Raw genomic sequence first — 24339 nt, 5'->3', positions numbered from 1 at the left:
TGGTTCTGTATACTACGTATTAAGTAATATCTCAATTAGCTTATGCTGCTTTTTTGCCTATTCCAATAATTTATGCACCTCTCACCAGATGTTTAAATGCAGAATTGTGCAAACCCATATCTAGACTTACGTGATGTCAGCTGAGAGTGTGTTGGAGTATGTGTTTGTGTGCGCATGGGTACTTTTTCCACTAGGAACTAAATCATCATCTTCAACTAAGGATGTGATTCTTTAAGAACAATAATCCATTCCACAAACAGTTTAAAAGTGTTAACTTAGTTACCAGATAAATAAAATGTCCCTAGCCAGTTTACAGCTGTATAACTACTCTGCTTTCTGCCTCACTCTGGAGCAGTTGGGTTTGGGCCTTTCTTAGAAACTTCTTCCTAATCTAAAAGAATTATGTGGTGTGTCCCTTCACTTTGCTCTGAAATTTCTTTTGTATATTAATCGTAGTTCAATTAGCAATAATCACGCCTCGGATAAACCTCATTGGCTACGATACTGCCACTGGGCAAAGCTGTAATCTTAGTTGAAATGAAAAAAAAAAAAAAAACTTATCTAGAATATGGAGAAGAAGCCCTATAGAGAAAAGCAAGTGCTTTGTATAAGGTATTTATACATTTGGTAGGAAAAGGAAGTATTACAGGACTTAAGAATAGTCTTTTCTTTGCATAAGTATAAGGTAAGATGTCGGGTTGACCAAAAAGTAGTGTATAGAATTTTGTTTTTCCTTCATCATTAAAACCCCAAGTCTACCTGTTACTATTGAAGAAATATGCTATCTTTATAAATGGTCTCAGTTTTAATTCTTCCTTAGGCTACATTTGGGATCTGAGAGTGTTAAGAAAAGAATTGGTATGATCTAGTACCAGTCCCTAATTTGATGAAAACTTTACAGAGAAAGGAAAGGAGCAATAATGAGATACTATTACATCCACCAGAATGGCTAACAACACCAAGTATCAGCAAGGATGTGAATGAAGCAACTAGGATTCTCATACCTTGCTGGTGACAATATAAAATGGCACCAGTTTGGAAAACAGTTGGTAAGTTTCTTTTTTTTTAAAGATTTTATGTATTTATCTCACAGAGAGAGACGGCGAGAGAGGGAACACAAGCAGGGGGAGTGGGAGAGGGAGAAGCAGGTTTCCTGCTGAGCAGGGAGCCCGATGTGGGGCTCGATGTGGGGCTTGATCCCAGGACCCTGGGATCATGACCTGAACCTAAGGCAGACGCTTAACAACTGAGCCACCCAGGCGCCCCCAGTTGGTAAGTTTCTTATAAGGCTAAACATATAGTTACCATATGACACAGTAATTTTAGCAGCCTTAGGTTTTTACCACCACCTACTCCCAAAAAGCAAAATGATGTCTACACAAAAATTTGTTCAAATTAGCTTTATTCATAATAGCCTCAAACTGGAAACAACCCAAATGTTCATCAACAGGTGAACAGATTAAATAGTGGTACATTGGTACAGTGGAATACTGCTTGGCAATAAAATGGATGATCCACATGGATGAATCTCAAGAACAGTATACTGAGCAAAAGTAGCTAATCACAAAAGAGTACATATTGTCTAATTCCTTTATATGAATCTAGAGAAGACAAATCAAATCTATAGTGATAAAATGTAGACCAGTGGTTGGTTGCTAAATCCAGGGCTGGAGATTGGGAAGGGACACAGAGAACCATTTGGACCATGTTTCCTATTTTGACTGTGCTGGTAGTTTCATGGATGTATATATTTGTCAAAGCTCCTTGAATTGGTCTGGTTCCCTACCACAGGCACTCTAAGGTGAGGTGATGGGAGTAGTCCACTCCAAGGTACAGTCAATAAGGGCATGCATTATCTGGAGAGAATTTCAAATATCAGTAAAACTGACTAAAAGTCTGATTTCCTTTTCCCATGCAATGTCAATGATAAAATACTCCTCTCTTAAAAAAACTTTCATTAGCCTAAGTTCTAAAGAATTGTTGGTGTTGCTATTGATTTTTTAAAATAATGTCTATGCAAGCTTCAAATTAGCATCTGTAGCGCAGGTCCTTACTAACAATACACCCGGTTAATGCAGTAGCTTCCGCAGGCGGTTGTCCTCATTTCAGTCTCTTCTTGTTCCAGCCTTCCCTTTATACTACCCACCAACAGCTCTGAAAAGTTCCTCTAGTTAAACATACCAATTATTTCCCTTCCCAAAAGTATAAGGACAGTACTCTAGCTAGGAAAACTGGGCCCTCTGGTTCTGGAGCTAATGCTTCCTTTCTAGACCCTCACTGGTCATTTCTCATCACACATATATTTCAGTATATCTCACAGTGTGGTCCATGGACTTTCTGCACTGTAATCACAGAGTGGGGTGGAGGATGGAGATGGAAGTACCTAGGTCCTGCTCATAATCTGCAGAATCAGTATATCCGGGGGTGGGGCTCTGAGCTCCTCAAATGATTCTAAGTACAATAAAATGTAGGTATTTCTGCTGTATCTTTACCAGCTATTCCCCTGTTTTTCTGAACATGTGGGGTACCTTCACATTAGGAATCTTTTGTAGTTCGCTTCTTTCTCCTGGAATACCCTCTTCCCATTTATCTTTATGAAGTGAATCTTGCCAGTATTTTATGGGCCAGCCTAAGTGTTGCCTGTTTTATTGAACCTTCTCTGTTCCTCTAGTATCCTTCTTTATGCTCCCATAGCACTTTTTACACACTTAGATTACAACTCATATGACTTGGTGCTATAGTTACTGTGGTAGTCATTAATGTGATCTCCCAAATATTTATAGTTTTCCTTCTTCCATGATGGGATTGATTTCTTGGCTCTCTGTGGTGAGGGGATCATGTGACCAATTCTGACCAATGAATTGCGAGTAGAAGTCTTATGTACCATTTCCAGGACATGACATTTAATAGAGCCCTACTTCCCTATAATGTGGCAACTTGGTAATATTCCAAAACGTGATTATGGCTCCATCTGAATGGACAACTGACTGGGGTGGACTTGTGGGTCCTTATGTCTATCTACCCTTCATAGATATATGCTACCCAGCACTGTTGTCAGTAAGCCTATCAGTAGTGGTTCAAAGATCTTGCCTTAGTCCATTCAGGCTGCTATAACAGATACCATAGACTGGGTAGCTTAAGCAGCAAACATTTAGTTCTCACAGTTCTGGGGGCTGGAAGTCCAAGATCAAGGTGTTGGCAGAGTTGGTGTCTGGTGTGGGACAACTTTTTGATTCATAGATGGCCACTTTCTCACTATGTCTTCATATGGGGGATGAGACAAGGGAGCTTTCTGGTGTCTCTTTTATAAGGGCCTAATTCAGTTCATGAGGGCTTTACCTTCATGACCCAATCACCTCCAAAGGCCCCACCTCTTAATATCATCACACTGGGGATTAAGTTTCAACATATGAATTCATATTGGGGGGGACACAAACATTCAAATCCATAACAGACCTTATGAACAATTTGAGTCCCATTGCTTTGGCTTTTTTCTTTACTCTTCATTAAGCTGGACCATGTGAGAGAGCATGGAGCTGCATACGGTACTGGTTAAGGGCACAGGTTTAGATCTGGATTCAAAGCTCAGTTCCACCATTTATTGGCTGTATAATCATGGTCAAGTTACTTAAGCTCTCTAAATTTCAATTTTCCTATCTTTATTTTTTTTTAAAGATTTTGTTTATTATTTTAGAGAGAGAGTGTGGGGGAAGGATCAGAGGGAGAGGGACAGGCAGATTGCACGCAGAGCATGGAGCTGGATGCAGGCCTTGATCTCATGACACTGAGATCATGACCTGAGCCGAAACGAAGAGTCGGAGGCCTAATTGACTGAGCCGCCCAGGTGCCCTCCAATTTTCGTGTTTTTAAAATGAGAGTAAGAATTTCTACCCTAAAGGATTGTAGTGCGAGTCAAATAAGGTTATGTGTAACTCTGTGTTATCACATTGCCAGGTTATCAGTATTGTGGTAATCATGAAGGATCACCTGCAGCCATGGGACTATCTTGCCTGAGATTTTTGGTTTCTAAGGCCACACATAAGACACATAACTCATTTGTCCAAGTCTAACATTTCTAGTTTAATTGGGTAGTTTTTTCAAGCAGACATATGCAATTACTTAAATCATATGGAGAGAAAACCCAAAGTGGTATTATTTATATAACACTGAGAGCTAAAAAATTTGCTAAAACCTTTGTTTAACTATTTTGTTACATTTTAAATCCCAAATTTTATAACTTCCCTTAGCAGCCACAGAGAATTAGTACCATAAAAGTCTTTGTATATTAAGAGGACATACTATTCATCATTGTCTTACTGGCACTCTCACTAAAATATAAAATTAGTGCTAAAATCAAAGACATTTATAACTCAAAATGGCTTCAAAAATAATCTGATTCACTGCTTTCATTTCTCAGGTGAAGAAACTGCAACCCAGTTTATGGTTCATGGGATTATGAAGCCTAACTGCCCCCCCCACCAACTCTTGAATCAAATGATTTTATGCTAATACAACACTGACCTAGTAGGACTGTATTCTTAATATTAATTTACTTTTTTATAAAATTCTCCAGAAGTGTAAGAAGGTACTACATGTGGGTGGATACCAAAATAATCTGTATTTATCTTTATTTAAGCTCGTATCATTTCAGTTAATTCAGTAGATTTATTAATTTCTAATGGCCAGAACTAAAATCTTGTCTATGGTAAGTTGATATCCCCCATGAATTATTCTTATTTTCTTATTTTTCAAAAGTTTACAATGCATTTTACATTCTACTACCTAAGTCATGTTCCTGTTGCATGGCCATAACCCGGGGAATATCAATTGTTGAAGCTCTCTTAAATTATTTAAAGATAACTCTACTTATCAAATTATACTATTTAGATACTAAGTACCTTGATTATTACTTAAAATTGCATGCCATTCCTTCAACCTGTCCCTTCTTCCCTCCCTTTTTTCTTGCTCCCTCCCTCCCAGAAATTAGTTATTTAGCATTTACAGTGTCGGGCAAAGTTCCAGAGGCCAGAAACACAGCGATGGAAATACAGTTAGGATTGCGGATCCTAACCTCAGGGAGCATAGCACCTAGCTTAGAAGAAGGACATTAAGCACAAAATACAATACAGTGTGATCAATGTTAAAAGGCGGGGGAATGCTAATATGGGTAAACTTCTCTCACCTGAGGGATATTGCAGTTTGCCTTTTTTTTTTCCCCCAATAAAACGGTTATACGGTGACTTGTAGCAAAACACCTGAAGTAGCCGTGACTAATATTTTGTTTACATTTTCTCTTCCTTTTTTGACCTTTGATGCCATGATTCTGTCTGCTTTTTGTTCTCCCCTCATTTTTCTCTCCCATTCAGCACTATTCTGTGCTATTGTTCAACTGTATAGAAACTGCAACTGTTTATCTTCAACACCTCAGAATCACCACTGACATTTGATCACATGGAGTGCTTTTTTATAAAAATGATTTATAAATTACAGTGATGGGTAAATATTCATACCTTGAAGAATTCTAAAAGCACATTTCCTCACAGTCCTGCCTTTATTCTACTCTATCATGATTTTTATGTGACTTCTTATTCCCAAGTAAGTGGAGATGCTGATGTTAATTTATGTGAGCTGATGTATGTCTGTGTTGTTCTGGAAAAAAAAAGATGTTATGAACTTTCACAGTGGGTACTAGCACATGAAATTTTTGCTTGACCTCAGAAACCACTATTTTGGTTTTACCTCTTTTCTGTCTCCCACTTGGTAGCTGAAAACGTTATTTCTAATTAGCCAAACTGATAGTTTTTAGTTTGTTCCCCATGGCAAGATCTGTGGATCCTGAATTGGGTCCACAGAAGCTCCTTGACACAGGACCAAATCATTCAGGTAAAATTATTTGGTGACTGATTCCTTCCATGTTCTATATGATATCACCCCATAGTTTTTAAATTTAACCTATCTTTGGGAATTCCTGCCTTCTTCTCAATGTTCTCAAAGTTTCCTCATGTTCATGTCCATTGTGAGTTCAATGGTTGGCTCACCTGGCCTCACCTCACCTACACCCTGGCACCTGCTCCCATTTGTCAACCTCATCTGTTGTTGGTATCTGTTAGACCCAGTTCCATTGCATCTCCTATAACCAAAAAGAGGCATCTCCTTTTTGCTACCTCCCTTCCTCTGCTGCACTCAAGCTTTAGGTGAGTGTAAATAGGTGAATTTTACTCTTTTAATTCCCTCACCTCCTTAAGGTCTGCCAAAATTAACATCCAAGTGTCAAGCTCACAGTCCAAGCTGTGCTTGAATCCAGGAAGGTAGAGTTGACATTGGAAAGCAAACTTTATTTTGGCCATTATATAATTAACCACATGATTCCAAATTCTTTCATCTTCCTTTCCCTTTGCTTCTTGGTTAGTTAAAAGGATCTGCACAACAATTTTACACATAGTTATCTCTTTACATCTTGGCAATGTATATAGACTAGAAGAAAATGTGGCTCAGGTGGGATTTGATGTTTTTAATATATTTAACTCGGCAAAGCTTCAAGTAAAGCAGTGACACTATTCTTTGTGAGAATGTTTAGATAAATGATTGTTCAGATTCTCACTTGTAGCCAGGCTGGTTTGTTCTTGACAGTCCTTGAAAGTCCTTCCGCCCCAGCCCTCCCACCCCCAGCCCCTGTCACAGTCAATTTAAGCTGACCTGGCAAGCAGCCAGACTGCCTCTATAAGGATTATGAGTTATTAGTGTCATTGCCTCCTCTGCTGCACAAATGGTTGCTATGTTTTGAACAGCAACCAGGCAGCACTTTGACCCAACCAGCCGTCCTAAATACCTTTTAAAGAAGAGGACAATGTACCTATGATTTCAACATCTGAATTTCATCCCTGGGTTTTCTGAGCAAACCAACTTTACTTTTGCCCTTAATTTCCAAGTCGATAGATAAGTAACTGCCAAAGAAGACCCATCCCAGAAAAGGTACTATGTGCGAATCCAGCCACTGGTCTCCAGGAGCTTCACCAAGATGGGCATTCCTTCCCTACACTTGAGTCATAAGAAGGATATAAGCCCTGTTGGATTTTAGCTGTGACCAAGGGGCACTAAGATCCAGTGACAGTAACTGCTACTTGAATCTACACTGCATTGTCTTCAGTCTTCCAGCTGCTTTCTTCTACCAAACTCAGCATCATAGCCTTTGAATCTGCTAGGTATTATAGGCTACTGGGGAGAACTGGTGGTGCTACCTGAATTTTTTATCTTTCTAAAAAAGTTTTTATCTTTACGCAAAGTGACTTTTGCTAGTGGGAAGCAGATAATTATGCACTAACTGCTGATGTGGCCAGCCCAGTTGAGATAGGGATATCATGGAACTGGAAGTGTATCCAAAGATACCTGCTCAGTAATGTTTCCTGAATATGGTCTAGAAAAAGGCAGAGCTCCATATAACTGAACTTATGTTTTTTTGCAAAAATGAGACTTGTGGAAATCAGTGGTCTTAGCAGAAAGAAAGTCTGAATCATACATTCAGGAATGCCAGGTGTATTATAGTTATTCTTCTCTCACTATTTCTAGTTACTATGAAAGTATTGTAAAGATGTTGGGATATTCTGAAATGAATAAATACTTGCTGCCTGAGAAACTATTCTCAGGGATAGGTCTTCTCTCTAAGATGGGCAGAGTATACTAATGTGGTCAGGATAAGAGATTTCCTTTAAAACACATGTGTCTCATTGTGAGTCAGGAGTACTCTTGGTTTCATGGTTGGCAGATTGTGCAACTTGAGGCTGGTGATGTACTTTCCCTATTCCTTATTTCCTTTTCCTGTAAAATGGACAAAAGAATCCCTGCATCTGTGAGAAAGCATGTGAAATGACCACAGTATTGCATTTTTTTACAAACATATCCAAAAACTTTGCCAAGAGGATTTCTCTCAATTAAAGTGGACAGTAGCATAATAATTGTAGGATACTTGAGTGTTATTTAATTCGTAAGCAGGATGGATTTTGTTACAAACATGTAAATCAAACAAGGATTTAAAAGAAAATTCTTCTTCTAATAATAATGATTCTATTTAAAGTTCACTGTTACTAATATGTTGAGATATTGTGTGCATGTGTGATCTGGAATACCTCAGCCAAGGGCTGGGAAATATTGTTAGTGATTAAGTGAAAATGCATCTCACCTTGGGAATGAAGGAAATAAGTATGTTTGAGAATAACTTCAACATTTGTGCATGGGTTTGGGGCAGGACTGCCTTAATGTTGTAATCCTTTAAAAAGGTTCTAAATGAAGTAGATAACTAATTTGTCCTGCACAAAGCCTTCTTGGATTACTCTCTCTGTGTACAGGATGGTTCCAACCCCACTTGAGGACTTTATTGTTCAACGCACTCATCATCTGACCGGACTGTGCCAAGTGGGATGAGGGAAGGTTAAATGGGAAGGCTTCATGTTTTCAGACAGTTCTTAAACTTCTAGGAAAGTTAATTAGCAATTGAAACCTTCAGCACTTGGCAGTGTGCATTGTTGGCTACTAGGGCATGGTGACAAATAGCCCTGAAAGGTCTTCACTTTCTTTTGTAAACAGAAAGGTAAGGAATTTGCACAAAAATGCACTGGTCAAGATCTGCTTTTCATCAGGGCCTAACCACATAGTAAACAACAGAAATAACTTGTTTTAATACAGCGTAGTGTTGAAACATTTATCAGCAAGTCCTTTCTACCAACTTCAAAAGGTATATTTGGATAAGGGAAACCTTTGCCTGAAAGAACACAATCTGAAATTTAATTATAACATTTTCTTCATGTCAGGATCAGGAGACTTAAGGCAAAAGTTTGATTTTCATGTAATTATGAATTTATCTCTTATCAGGCTAAGATATTATGACTAAGTATTTACTTATTGGGGGTAGATGTGATTGGAGGCGAGGACTCTGAAAATTGTTTGATCTGGAATGGTTTAATTAATTCTATCACTGGAAGTGCCTGCTTCCTTCCTCTTCCTCTGGATGGAATCGTACTAGATTCCATGAGAAGAACCTTTCCATTGAAAAAACATACTGTTATGATGAGAAAATATAACAAGATCCAGACTGATCTGGTAAGAAAACATAGGAAACATTGGGAGGCAGGGCTGAGCCTGGCCCAGGGAAAGTGCAGAAGTGTTTGAGACACAAGCTCAAGGAAGTGGGATTGAGCAGTACAAGCAGAGAAATTAAAAATGAAAGAGAAACAGAGGAAGGGAGAACATTAGCTTAATAGTTTTAATAGTTTCCAGTCTGGAGATGGGTACTGAAAGCTTGCAAGAACTGTAGAGAAGAAAATACAATTGTTTTTTAATCCAACAGGATTTGTTGAAGTCTCAGTTTCTCTCCTCTAAGTAAGAAGAAGCAGAACCTTCTAGGAGGGCTATACAGAGCTTTCAATGGAAAGTTCTAAGATGATGGAAAATAATCTGCTGCCTGAGACTGGCCACTAGCCCCATCTTGTTACTGAACACTTGGAATATGGCTTGTGTGTTTGAGTAGCTGAATTTTAAATTTTGTTTAATTTTAATAGTCACATGAGGTTGGTGACATCATGTTGTGCAAAGAAGCTATGCTTTACCTGTTCAGACTTCTGTATGTCATGATCAAGTGATAGGTTTTGTCATTGGTCAGAAAGAATAGTTTTGAGAAAATTTGAGGGCTCTGCTGAGAAAGGACAACTTCTTGCCTTAAGTCTATAACTTGTCCTATGCCCCTCAGTTTGCACTAATGTAAATATTCCCTACTTGTAAATAATACAGACTTGTTCACCCCTATTGGGTACTCAGCATTGGTAATGGGCCAAACCCACCCTTGCCTGGGATGGCTCCATGGACCAAAGGAGGAGAAGGTGGGATGCTCCTGCAGATAATTAAAGAGCATGCATTTTAAAAGGACTTAGATGGAATCTTGGAGTTTCCACCTCTTTTGGCCTTTGAGTGACTGCTAAATTGCCACAAAGTAGAATTTGTTGAATATAAAAAATAGTTGTTTTTTTGTTTTTTGTTTTGTTTTTGCTACAGGGCTATTAGAAATTTGTTACAATATGCTCTTTTGGTTGACTTTTATCATTGATTTTTGTTGTTGGATTGCCTCCTCTTAGGTTCCTGGACAATTGATGAAACATGTGTTTCTGTATAAGTGAATATACAGATCTTCCTCAACTTACGATAAACCCACCATAAGTTGAAAATATTATAAGTTGTAGATGCATTTAATATACCCAACCTACTGAATATCATACCAGCCCACCTTAAATGTGCTCAAAACACATTTGCCTATGGTTGGGCAAAATCATCTAATACAAAGCCTGTTTTATAATCAAGTGTTGAATATCTCATGTAATTTATTGAATACTAGAATGAAAGTGAAAAACAATGTTTGTATGGGTACAGAATTTTTGTAAGTATATTGATTATTTATCCTCATGATCATGGGCTCACTGGGAGATGTGGCTCATTGCCACTGCCCAGCATCATGAGAGAGATTCATAGAGCATATTCCTAGCCAGGGAAAAGGTCAAAAGTGACAGTTTGAAGTACGGTTTCTGCTGAATGCGTGTTGTTTTCACATCATTGTAAAGTCAAAAAATCCTAAGTCACACCATGGTAAGTTTGGGACCATATCTATATTCACAAGTCGATATACCAAGGTAAAGCAAAATGTTAGTAATGGAACAATATATGCAAAGGGACAACAGAGAAACAATAGGGAAACCTGTGGATTAAAGCCTTTGTATAAATACTGAATAAGATCTAGGGATTAATTATCTCTAAGTATTATTGGCAAAGGTTATATGATAAGACTTAGAGAATTATTAAATTACCATCCAATGTGGAACCCAACTATATGACGAATCAGGATGAGAGAATTCTATTAAGTGGATACCTAAATACCTTTGAAAGGGTTTCCAAAAAATCGGTACAGTTCACTCTACCTTGACAAGATCAATGGAGTCAAGCAGCTGACCATCCATCCCTCCACCTTTTCTCTGTCCTATCTTTGTTTCCTGTTTCAGCAACAGTGGGTATGAGCGATTGAAGGATTATAGCAGAGGATCAGTGAGGAAAATCCTAGTTTTGATTTTGATTGTGTCCTGTACTATCTAAGAGTCTCTGGTATTCTTTATGCCTTCATAATTTTCATAGAACTCTTGGGACCCAAACAAAGGAAGTAAGTTAAACTTGCTACAGTAACCAACTAATCAATCAACTAACCAACAGGCCTTGAGTTCCTCATATGTGCAAGTGACTACTCCAAGTGATTTGACATTGGTATGCCTGACTTTGAACCAAAGGCCATGTTACTGTAGAAGTGTAAATCCCTATGCCTCCTTTTTCAGCACACCTGTTTGGTTTAAAAACAAATGTTAGATCCACATTCCATAGAGAACAGAAATTTTCTCCACTTTTTAATGGCTTCCCAAATGTCTGGAGAATTTCATAGTATTAGTGAATATCATGAAAGAGAATAGGAAGTAAAAAAAAAAAAGTGAGAAAAAGAAACTTTTACTGCTGCAAAAACAGTGGCAAGTCCCCTGAAATGGTAAATGGACCATCTGTGTGCTCTGGCACCAGAAAATGTGTAATTTATTTAAAGTACCAGGTACATATCTGTTCTTTTAAATGTATATGTGAAAAAATGTGTATTGTACATGAAAACTAAGCAGGGAAACACTGGGCTTTTTAAAGCACAGTGTGCTTATTTACTTCAGAGCTACTATTCTTGTCAACAAGAATAAAATTTATTAACTCAGGTAAATATAAAGAATTAGCCATTTTCTTGCAGTAAGGAGGGTAAGTAGATCACACCTTGAAAACCTGTCCGCTCCCATTTTGAAAAGCACTGTCTTGAATCCTAAACACTTTTTTTTTTTTTAAGATTTTATTTATTTGAGAGAGAGAGAGGGAGGGAGAATATGAGCAAGGGGAGGAGCAGACTCCCCGCTGAGCACAAAGCCCTACTCAGGGCTCAAGCCCAGGACCCCAGGATCAAGACCTGAGCCAAAGGCAGATGCTTAACCGACTGAGCCACCCAGGTGCCCCCAAACATTTTATTTGAAAGTCTACAGACATTGTAGTGGGAAAGGGAAACACTCAGGTTCTGAGAGAGATTACTTACCCTCTCAGTAGTCCTGGGATTTGTATCTCTGGGAACACACATGCCCCACTGATTGTCTAGGTGTTCAGTGTTAAACTCAAGAGTCAGGAGAAGGACCTGTTATTTTTTCTGGCTAGTTCCAATGCCTTACTTCTTTTCAGTCCTGGTTTACTACTTATGAGGTTTATAGAAACACAGAAATCAGAGAGGGAAAATCTCTGTGGCATTACCCTGTCCTTTCCTCCCGTAAATGCAAATCTCCTGTTCATCTCAAAGCTCTGTAGGTGTATTGCCGGGGGGGGGGGGGGGGGAGGGTAGTTATCAGATTTGATGGAATTAAGTAGAGAGTCACCCAGTAACATTTTAGCAAAATCCAATTTTCTGGACGTCTTTTCTCCCACCCTTCCTCTTCAGGCAGCCTTCCTTCAGGAACACTGCTGTTAAATTTCTGCCTAGCTGGCCTCCTTCCAGTTCTTTTGCTCCCTTGGACCTTCCCATTTGCTGTTTCCTGAGCCTGGATGGCTCTTGACTAGGCTAATTTCTGGTTAATTTTAAGGTCTCAGCTCAAGTATCTCCTTCTTCTCACAGCAGTTGTTTGATCTTTGACTTGATTCATCTGGTGTGTATTTCGCTTCTAAGAGATATTTCTAAGAGTTGGAATTTTGAAGTTGGACCAAAGAGAAATTATCATTTATGACCAAACCCAAAAGTTAGCTGTTAATTTATTGTTGATTTTTAAAAATAATTTCTCTGCCACTGAATGATATTTAAGACGTTATAATATTTTCCTTGCAGTAATAGCTCTTCTTTATTTCTGGTATTGATTTTCATCTCTTCCTAATGTGGTGATTTCTATTCTTTCACTTCCCTAGAGTTTTCATAATTTTAGCTTAATTGCTAGATAAATTATCATTTAACTCTATTGTTTTTTCCCTTTCTCACATTTCTATTGTAAATATGATGTATATACTGAAAAGTGCATGAAATATACACAGTTTAACATCCCATTATAGAAGAAAACCCGTGTAACCACTAGCTAGTTCTTGAAGTAAACATTATCCTGTATCCTGACTTTTTAAAAATGATTTCCTTCTTTCCTTTACTACCTTTAGGTATACTTAAACAATATAATTTAGTTTTGCTTATCTTTGAAATGTACTTACACAGAACAATAATACATATATTTCTGTGGCTTGCTGCTTTCATTTAACATGTTTGTGAGACTTATCAGTGTTTGCCCATATAGTTGTAGGTCATTTCCAAAATTTATTTATCCATTAGGCTATTAATGGAATAAAATTTGGGTTGCTTCCAGATGTACATTTTTGGGCATATACACTTCCACCTATTTCTCTGCATTTTTGCCAGTGTTTGATATTATTAGATATTTACATTTTTGCCCATCTGGTGAGTGTGAAACATACTTTTAATTTGTATATTCCTGATTACTAAAGAGGTTTCATTTTTTTTAACTGATTATTTGCCATTTGGATGTCTTCTTTTATTTAACTGTTTGTCCATTATTCCTTTGGGTTACCTTTTTTTTTTCTTTTCTTATTGATCTGTATGGCATCTTTATAGTGTGTTGTTGGGGGAAAGAAGTCTCTGTGCTATGCAGTCATTCAGAGACCCAGGCTCCCTCCAATCCAAAGCCTCATCACCTCCTAGGACCTCCTAGAGCCCTCCACCATATCCTCTACATTTACTTTTGGCCAGAAGATGAAGGAAGGGAGACATGATGTGGGAGGAAGAGGATCATGTGGGAAGTTTTATAGGAGTCAGGCCTGGAAGTGCTATGTATCAGTCACTTCTGCCTACATTCCAACGGCCAGATGCCAGTTATTTTGTTCTTAGGAAATACAAGTGAGGTTAGGAAATGTGCTCTTAGAGTGCCCCCAAGGAAAAGGATACTGTGTTTGTCACCAAAGCACTCTCTCCATATATATCATCGTCATGATGACGTTCTCCTATTATTTTCTAAAAGCTTTATAGTTTTTTCATTTTACATTCAAATGTTGAACCAATTTGGAGTTGATTTTTGATTTTTGTATATGATGTAAAGTAGTCATCCAATTTAAATTTTAAAAATAATTTGAATGCCACTTGTTCCAGGATCATCTTGAAAAGCCTGTCCTTTCCCCTGATCTGTAGTGGAATTTATCAGACCAAGATCAGTATATGGCTAGGTCTATTTCTGGGCTATTCTGTTACTCTCTATGCCATTCACAGTGTCAGTACCACATACTTCATATTGTCATCATATACAATTTATATACAATTCTTTTTTTTAAAATGAGTAACAGAGGAATAAATGTCTTGTCTCTAACTGCCCCACTCAGGCCTCGAACAAGGTATTTAACTATTGTCTGTCTCATGTCACTACAATGGAGAGAATAATAATCAATGGTTGATGAATTAGTATTAATTTATAAAAAGGTGCTATTTTATAATAATCAAAATTCACATTATTTGCGCCTATGGGGTCTTATATTTTAGTTGGTTATTGAAATTTTTTCTTCTAAATAGTAAAGCAATTTTAATGGACAACTTAAGAATATCTGACTGATGATAATCATCTCTTAGCCTCTTTCTGCTATACTAATGATTGTGGTCTTTTGGAGAAATTATTTAACATAAGACAACCCCTCTTACAAGAACTTTTGGTTTATTTTCCTACTTACTTTAGGTCTTTCTTTTTTACCCTGTTTAATTTCTGGAAGTCTTAATTTCTCTTAAGAATTTGAATAGCGTTAATTTATTTAGAATGGTCTTTGCTGAAAGCCCCATTCCACTGTTTTCTCAGTTGGTTTTCTTTCCTTTTTCTATTTTATTTTTTAAGAAATTGGGTTCTTTTTGCTTTCATATCTTTGAAGGGTCCTCTGTGAATTCACAGAATGTATTTCTTGGTGCTTGCATTTTTTTTTCTTTTTCAGTGAAACTATAGCTTATTTCGTCTTTTTGCAGTTCCAACTCTCTTCTACACTCCTGTGTTTTTATTGCTTCCTCCCCCACACCAGTGGTCCCCCACCTGTTCCCTCATGAGCCGCCAGTGGCTCACAAAGCTGTTTCAGGTGGCCCATAAGCTGCCTGTCGGCTCACTGCTCCTGCCTTCACAAGCAAAGTGGCCAGCAAGGAGGCCTTCTCATGCTTCCTGGCCAGTCAGAGCTGACGCCCACCTGTTCCACAGTTTCTCCCTCCACCAGGGAAATAAACCTTCTTTCAAGTTTATGACTCATAACATTATAAATGGAGCATATCAGAGTAATTTGAATAATAAAAAAGAATACTCTGACAGGTCATACACTGACAGGAAGTCCACATTTCCTTAAAACTTGTGAACTGAGTATGAATTTGATATAGTCACAAACTATAACAACAACAAAAAAAGATAATGAATTTATTTATCTATACCTAAACTCATTCTAGATTTAAAAACCCATTTTAGCTTTAGAAAACTTATCAGTTCCCGATCATTCACTAACTTCTAGTCTAACAATAGCTTAGTGGGGGAGGGGGTGGCAATTCATTAGTCAAATCAGGATTCTCTCCTCTCTCTGGATTTGTCTCTTCCTCCTGGGTTGGAGGGGGGCACATATCACATATGGCCTACATAGAAGGCGGTGTGGGGAGGTTGGCATATGTCTCTGATCCCCTCCTGTTCTTGTCGGCCTGACCCGGATGTAATCATTTCACCAAGGCCTGGGCATTGCTAAGTCTGTACCACTCACTGCTGGTGTCACCAGTCCTCCATGGCTCCCAGGTATAGTCTCCTCTCACTCTGTGCTGTCCTCCTCCCAACAAAGAGGCCTCTTCTGGTCCATTTCTGGTCTCTCAGCCCCTCCAGCCCCTTTGTACATGCTGAGGTGGGGTGGGGAGATTAGAGGGCGGGGCTGGAGGTTTTCGCCACAGCACTTTGGACTGTCAAGATTCTGTGAGGCTTCTTCGGAGGTCTTTTTTTCCTAGAAACCTCCAGTCATTGCTTCTTTACTGCTTAGGGCCCATGTGGGAGGCAGAGATTCCCTCTGTGGCTTGCAGTCTTTTCGCTTATGCTCTGGGAAGCAGCCAGGAAGTGGTCTATTCTGCTCAGGGACTCCTCAGACTTCTTTGAAGTTTCTGTCATACTGCTTCTGGGATCCAGCTCTGGATGGTGGTGCTGCCACTCTCGTTCCTCTCTTTCACAAGGGGATGGAGCCCTCTTCTCCTTGAGGGTGGGTGGATGGCATTACATCACTCTGCTTTCATCCCTACTTTATGGTATAAATTATATGTTTTGGGTCCTCTGGGGTTTGGCCCTGAAACCAACCTCTTGAATTTCAAAAACATTTTTTTTCTCTCTTTCAATTGCCTGAATTTTGCAACTGAAAGCCATGGCTTTTAAGACTGTTGTTTCTGCTCTGAATTTACAAAAATTGATTTCAGAACTAAAAGCTATGAATGTAATGTTTAATTTTCTCCCTATAGTGCCTTCCCTAACAGAACTGCATATTGAAAGACCTTACTGCTGCTTGAATGGGAGAGGGTTATGGGGAACAGAACCACTCCCATGTTGTTTAACATGAAAATATTATGCCTGTAATATTTTAATTTGTCTTTCTTTATATACAGTATGTAATAATTATCCCAGAAAGGTCTCCCCACCTCATCATTCTCTTTGGTACAGCTGTCATATTGGGAAAGCCTGCTTTGCGGTACATGGAAAGATTAAGTAATTGTAATGAACCACTAAAAATCATGACATTTCAAATATTTAGAAATATATCATTTTGTTTATAATTTTAATTATGATGTAGGAAATTTAATGGGGGGAGATATGATGGAGTAGTAGCTTTTGAGTTAAATAGATAAGGTTTTAAATCCTGGATCTGGCATGTATGTGTTAGCTGTGTGACCTTGAGTAACTTACTTGAACCCTCTGAGTCTTTATTTTCTTATCTGCAAAATTGGGAGTAACATTTTTTCAGTGCTGTTCTATAGCACACTATTTAGGAAGAACATAATGCAAAGAAGAGACTTTTGTGGTCAAATAAAATTGGAAAGCACTTGAAAAAGCACAATTAAATAAATGTATTTAGTCTGATCCCTCCAAAATCTTGTGTGCAGCTAAATTTAATTTTTGATTAGGCAAGAAGGGAACATTAACTAGTGGTTCTTAGCTGCAAGGAACAGAAACTCATTCTGATTGATATGAGTAGGAAAGGAATGCATTAGACGGGTATTGGGTGGCCCATAGAAATGGCAAGAAGACTAGAGCCAGGTATGGAGAAGGTGCAGAAACAAAGGAGGCTGGGGGACACCAGGACCATCTTCGCAGACTAAGCCCGTTGGGGGAGCCTACCTCCCCCTTCTTGCCGAGTCCTGTGTGCATGTGCTACACCGGCTCTGCTGTGAATGCTAACACTGGCTGCTACTGCCACTCTTGGGATTTTGATGGTGACACATCTGGGGTCACCTCTTATTCCCAGCATGGATTCTCCATAAGCCCTGGTTCTTTGTCTTATTAACTTTCAATTCAAAATCTGGGGCCCTGTGGTAGCCTGCATAATCACCCCCCCCAAAGATGTCCATGTCCTAACACCCGGAAACTGTGAATGAATATCTTACCTGGGAAAAGAGATTTTGCAGATATGATTAAGGATTCAGAGATGGGGAAATTACCGTGGATTTTCTGAATCACAGTATAATCCTCTGGGTCCTTATAAAGTGGGGGTATGGGAATCAGTCACTAGTAAGAGATGTGATGATGGAAGCAAGAATGTGAAGTGATATGAAGTGGGGGCCATGAGCCAGGGACAGTAGGCAGCCTCTACAAGCAAGGAAACAGATTCTGCCCTCAGAGCCTCCCGAAGAAACCAGCACTGCTAGCACGGTGATTGCAGCCTGGTGAAACCCAAAATGGGTTCTTCTGATCTCCAGAATGGTAAGAAAATAAATTTTAATTGCTAAAGACACTGAGTTTATGGTACTTCATTATAGAAGTGATGAAAAAGTAAAACAAAGTCCTTAAATTGATTGACACAGTCCAGGCTATGTGTCCAAGCCCAAATAGGAAGGCTGGGAAAAAAGGTATGAGGAGTTTTCAGGTTTCTCTAGTGGGAGGTGGTCTCTACTGTCACCAGGATGCCTAAGAACATGAGAAATGTGTTGTGATGCTGGTAGCTTACCCCACTTATGGAAAGACAAAAGCTACCACTTACAAGAGTATTCTACAGTGTTTTCCAAATGTATCAGATAACAGAACCTCTATTTCCTATTTTTTCTTGGGACATTTCCAGAACATCATCTACACTGGATTAGAAATAATGATGAGACGCACACGGCACATAATATTCTCTCAAAAACTGATGATCTCTTTATGGCTGCTTTTGGTAGCTACACTAGACTAATAACCAATAGGTTTGATATTTGCAGAAAACTATTGTTTTAGTCTTCTTGTGTAAGAGAAAAAATATTCCAGTACAAAAAGGGAAACTTGAAGCAATAGAGCATCAGTAGAGAATAAGGAAGGGAATGAGAAAATAAAAATTAGGTGAGATGCAGAACAGCTGCGCAGTGCTGTTCTCCATGTGGGGAAGGCATGGAGTCAGGGAGGCAAGAGCAGTAGCTATGGAAATACTCCTGAGACAATGATGATCTGGGTGCCGGTGGTGGCAGTGGACATGGAGAGGAAAGGTCAGATTTGAGGGAGTCTGTGAAGGAGGGACTTACAGGGCTTGGCAAGTAATGGTCATAGGGGACAAACTGAAAAGAGAGCCAAGACAGCTGCCAGGACCGAAGACTAGGGGCTGCTCAAAACATGATGTTGCTGAAATAGAGACTTTGTAAAAGGAGCTGGTTTTTGTTTTTGTTTTAAAGATTTATTTATTTATTTGAAAGAGAGAGAAAGAGAGAGAGAGCAGGAGCAGGAGAGATAGAGGAAGAGGAAAAGAGACTCTCAAGCAGATTCTGCACCGAGCATGGAGCTCGATAAGGGGTTTGAGCTCCTGAACCTGAGATCCTGACTTGAGCTGAAACCCAGAGTTGGATGCTTAACCGACCGAGCCTCCCAGGCACCCCTCTTTTGGCTCATTTTACATTTCCTTTAAGAAACGTGAAATTGGGGCTAGAATCAGAGCATTGGGTTTGTAGATGTAGCTTTGGGTGCCACCAGGGGTGAACGGGCTTGCTCAAACTTTAAGGGTGTTTACACTAGGTGAGGAGGAAGAGAAGGATGTGGTTGCACGGGAACATTAGTAGAAGAATCATAGAGTTTTTTGATGACTTTATCCAACTTACTCTACCTATACTCTATAGATAAGGAAATGATGCTCAGAAGTTTTAAGTGAAAAGGAAAAACTATCAGCAAAAGAGACAAAAAAGGAAGGCGTGACAAAATAGAGAGTTTTAATGTTGCAGAAACAAAGGAAGAGGGACACAGGTGCATCAAAGAGAGACTTGAGAGAAACAGTATGAGCTCAACCCCATAGGTTCAAGGTGTGGTGCTAGACATTTTTTGCATATATTAGCCAATTTAATTTTCACAGCAGCCCTGCAGTGTGAAGTTTACCCACAATATTTGACAGCAGGTGAAAATGCACCCACCCATTTGACAGGAGGTGAAATTGAGGCTAAGAGAGTTAAGTATCCTACCCAAGATTCTATAGTATGTAAGTTGTAGAGCTGGGATTTGACTTCATTTATCTGACTCCAAAGCCTTGCTCCATTGTAGGTAATTTTTAGAGTAGGGGAGTATATGGGACAGATATCTGGAGGGGCACAGATTAGTTTAAGAGATGTTTCTAGAACTCCTTAAAATTGACCCTGATGGGATGATCCTTACATGGTCTGTATGTCTGGCCTGCCTTACATGGTCTGTATGTCTGGCCTGGCCAGGAATATTTTCCCACTGGTTGAAAATTCTCAAGGTACAAACTCTAAATGCAGAGCAGCAAGTCACAGGTACCCAGTGGAGTCACAGATGGCTGCTTAGTCTAGTTGGAAAGGAAGGTTGCATTCATGATCGATCTTCTTGGTCTAATTCCCTGAAAAGTTCACTTACTAACTCACACCTTTCCAAATCAGTCTGGTTTCTCTTCTTGGATCTCCACTTCCGGCCTGGGGCATTCCATCTTCTACCTCCAGAATGCTGAAAGAGTCATGTCCCATCTGTCTGAAGTCTTCAGATTACCCAGATGCCTTTACTGACAAAAGTCCTCTTGGGCTGGCTTTTCTCTTGATTCTTACCTTCTAGTTCTCAAACCACTCTTTGGTTCATTTCCCTACTTACGTGGTAGCTTATCTTCAGTTTCCTACCTATTTTACATGTGTAAGAATCTAATTCATATCTCAATTCTGCAAAAAAAAAAAAAAAAGGCATGTATGAAATCTGGTCACAAATAAGACCAGGGCTGTTTTCACAGAGCAATCAGTGATGGAAAAAGACAGCATAGTCAGAGACATCACAGGTGTGCAAGTGAGATTTCAGAATGGCAATGAAATGGACAGTATAGAAACACCAGAAGCAGGTATAAATTCTTGCTTTGAAAACCTTGGCTGAAGGGAAGGAATGGGGTTTAGGAGTTGTCAGGCTATTAAGAACTTGTCTTTTTGTTGTTGTTGCTGTTACTTTTAAGGAGAGGCTGCTGCAGTGTGTCTGATGGAATTGGGAGACGGGAGAGCATAATGATTAAGAGCTAGAATTCTAGAGTCAGGAAATTATGGGCTCGAATCCAGGCTTTGCTTCTTAATAGCTGGGTGTTTGGGGCAAGTTTCTTAACCATCATAATCCTTGCTACTCAAAGTGTGGTCTATGGGCTAGCATCACTTGGAATTTGTTAGAAATGCAGACTCTTGGTTCTTGCCCCAGGTCTATGTATTTTGAAAATATCTCTAGGTGATTCATATGTACATTATAGTTTGAGAAGCTCTGCCCTAAGCCACAGTTTCCTCATCTATAAAATAGGGATAATAATGATAATATAGTAGCGGTGAGGATGAAATGGCATGATACATATTAGGCACATAGCAAGTAGTCAAGAAATGTTCAATTGTTATTGTTATTATGATTGAGGTTGAAGATACTGACGAGGAGAGAATAGGTTTGGCAAAACTCTCCCTTAGCAGGAGAGTTGGGATAAGTCCAGGGTGTAGTTGGAGGAATTGGCTCTCTAGAGAAGCAGGACGAGCTTTTTCTGCAGGGGCAACAGGGACGGATGGTTCTCTCCTTGACCATTCTCTCTTCCAGCAGAGGGGCAATCTTTGAGCCCGAGCTCCACTTCCTCAGGATCTTCGGTTTTTCTGATTTTTCTCTGGAGTATTAAAATTCTGAAAATTATGAAGGCTCTACTTAAATGCCCTATAGAAAGTACATAGACTCACTGAAGACATTTTAGTGAATTCAACAGTTGGGCTTTAGTATTAAAAGTGGGTAGAGGCACTGGTTTTTGACCTGATACCTAAGTATTCATTTGGATTTTGCTTGAATTGGCGGCAACTCTTAAATGCATGGTTTTGTGAAGGAATAGACAGAAAAGATAATGTTATTTCTGTTGTTTCCATGACAACGGACATGCTTCATGGAATATATCCATCATGCCTAGTCTTGAACCATCTGGTTTCTAAGTCCTTGGTGAAAACCCTCTAGGAATGAAGTGTAGGTAAACTTTAATCAGTTTTATAATTACTGTAGTCCTTGCAGAAATTATTTAACTTGATTTTGCAGCTGCTTCGACATAAGGCCCAGAGGTCTTATTAGGGTTTTTATTGCCACTTTTAGGGAGCAGTTTAAGAATCATTATTGTACTTTAGCTGCAGATGCCACTGTTTCTGTTTTAGGTCCTGAGACTAGGTTGTAGTGACATCACACAAAGACGGAGAAAGGTCAAAGTTATTTTTTCCAACTGGCTCTGTCAAATATAAAAATTAACCATACTTTGAGCTGGGTTTTATGTATTGGTAATGTATGTTTATGTTAGAGTTTCTGTCAAAACAGGGATTAAAGATAAATGTAGCTAATTAAAAGAACATTTGCTTAGAGCTCCTGGTAATAGATACCTCTTTGTGAGGTCTTGAGGTATGGCTTTCTTTAAGAACTGATGCAATTTGTGTGACTGAATCTGAAGAGGAGAAGAGACATTTGATTTTCTGAAAATAAAACACGAGTCTGAGAGCTATCCAGTGCAAGCTCTAAGGAAATAACCCAAGTAATTGTTAGGTAAAGTTTGCTTATGTGGTGAGCTATGTAAAATGTACACATCTAACCCACTTTTGACCTTTCACCCTACCAAATACTGCTTCTCAGCAAAGCCTTTGAAGCAAATCTGCTCTGTCAGGAATTGATACCCCATAAGTGGTACTGGATGAGTCAACATATTTCAAACTGAGCCCTAGATGATTAAAAAATAAAACAAAAACCTGCAGGGTCTAAGTAGGCAATTGTTACCTTTCTTCTTGTTTCTACTGGGCAGTTGGACCCTCACTGCTAATGATCGTGTTCCTGTCATCTGCGTTTTCTTGTTTTTCTGTAGTGAAGGGGGAAAATGTGGGGGCCAAAGGGTAGTTTTTCCTACTTCCCATCAACTACCAAAGCCAACTGGATTTATGGTCTGAAAGATGTAGGTCAATTCCTAGGAATTAGAAGGCATCTTATAAAAGAGGTACCATTATTATCTGTGTGTGTGTGTGTGTGTGTGTGTGTGTGTGTGTGTGTGTAGTTCTATGCAATTTTACACCATGTATGGATTCATGTTACCAGCGCCTTTGTTTTTTTTTTTTAATATTTATTTATTTGAGAAAGAGAGCATGAGCAGGGGGAGGGGCAGAGGGAGAGGGAGAAGCAGACTCCCCGCTGAGCAGGGAGCCAGACATGGGGCTCGATTCCCGGACCCTAAGAACATGACCTGAGCTGAAGGCAGACGCTTAATGGACTGAACCACTGAGCCCCCTCAACGCCTTCGTTTTTGAGAGATATTTTTTGATGTACATAAAGTTACGTGTTGACAGTTTCTTCAGCTCTTTGGAGATGTTAGTTTGTTGTCTTGTGCTTACATGCATTCTGATAAGAAGCTGGTTATAATTTTTTCCTCAGTATGTAATTATGTCTCTTTTTTTCCTTCTGGCTCTGGGATGGTTTATTTTATGTGTCAAGTTGATTGGGTTCCCAGATACTTGGTCCAACCTTATCCTGGGTATTTCTGTGAGGTGTTTTGGGATGCGATTAACATTTACATTGATTGGCTGAATAAACCAGATTGTTCTCCCTATTGTAGGTGGGACTTCTCCAATTAGTTGAGGGCCTGAAGAGAACAAAAGGCTGTTTTTGTTTGTTTTGTGAGAGAGAGTTCTTCCTGCCTGATGGCATTTGAGCTGGGACATTGGCTTTTTCCCCTGTGACTTCAAGCTTGAATTGAAACGTCTCAAACCTGCCAGCCTTCAGACAGGAACTCTACCATCCATTCTCCTCGTTCTTAGGCCTTCAGGCTCAGATTGGAAATGAACCAGGACTTTCCTGGCTCTGCAGCTTGCTGATCCACCCTACAGATCCTGGGACTTGTCTTCTTGCATAATCACATGGGCCAATTCCTTATAATAAATCCTTTCCTTCCCCTTCTTCCTTGCTCTCTTAAAACAAGTGATAGCATCATTTACCTCAAGAAACCTATTGCCTCTTATAAGCTATATATTACATGTGTAATACAAAAGAACAGTTTCATCTATAAATGAAGAGATTTAAATGTTGGATGTAGGATGCAGTAAAGTTTCCAAATAAATCAGGTTAGTTGCAAAAGATTTTGATATTTGAAGTCATTTTATATTTAAGGAAGTTAGGGACTATCACAGTGACCTTCTAATCATCAGAGTGATTCTGGAGCTCATTTCTAACTTTTAATTTTACTTTGACATAAGGTGCTATTCCATGGATTTAAATATCACGTACCACAAAGAGTTATATAAAGTAAAAACCTGCACTCATTTTTAATAAAAGGCCCCTTTGAAGATGAAGAATTGCCAAGCTTCTGGTTGTGAAATATAAGCTTTTACCATTAGAATACTAGGAGAGGTTTATGTTAGGGAACTTAATAGTGAGTATGGTAATTCTACCACCAGAGGGCTCCAAACTTTTTCTTGAATACAGTCAGAAAAGAGATGAGTCTTGGTATTTAAGAAAAATTTCTTTCTCATCTGGTATGTCCAAGCCAAATACCACAGCTTAAAGGCAAAAACATGGGTTTCCATTAATCTACCCC

The 24339-nt window shown here is 39.1% G+C and overlaps 1 pseudogene; it reads right to left on the bottom strand.

Moving 5' to 3' along the window:
• Positions 1 to 372: 372 nt before the first annotated feature.
• Positions 373 to 522, bottom strand: LOC114216821 (U4 spliceosomal RNA; annotated as a pseudogene).
• Positions 523 to 24339: the final 23817 nt, after the last annotated feature.

This window comes from Eumetopias jubatus, unplaced genomic scaffold, assembly GCF_037043125.1.
Source record: "Eumetopias jubatus isolate StellerSeaLion01/CBP00866 unplaced genomic scaffold, mEumJub1_p1.0 scaffold_4, whole genome shotgun sequence".
NCBI classification, from domain to species: Eukaryota; Metazoa; Chordata; class Mammalia; order Carnivora; family Otariidae; genus Eumetopias; species Eumetopias jubatus.
Note: the sequence above shows the minus strand (reverse complement) of the source record. Positions and strands in the feature narration are given on the sequence as shown.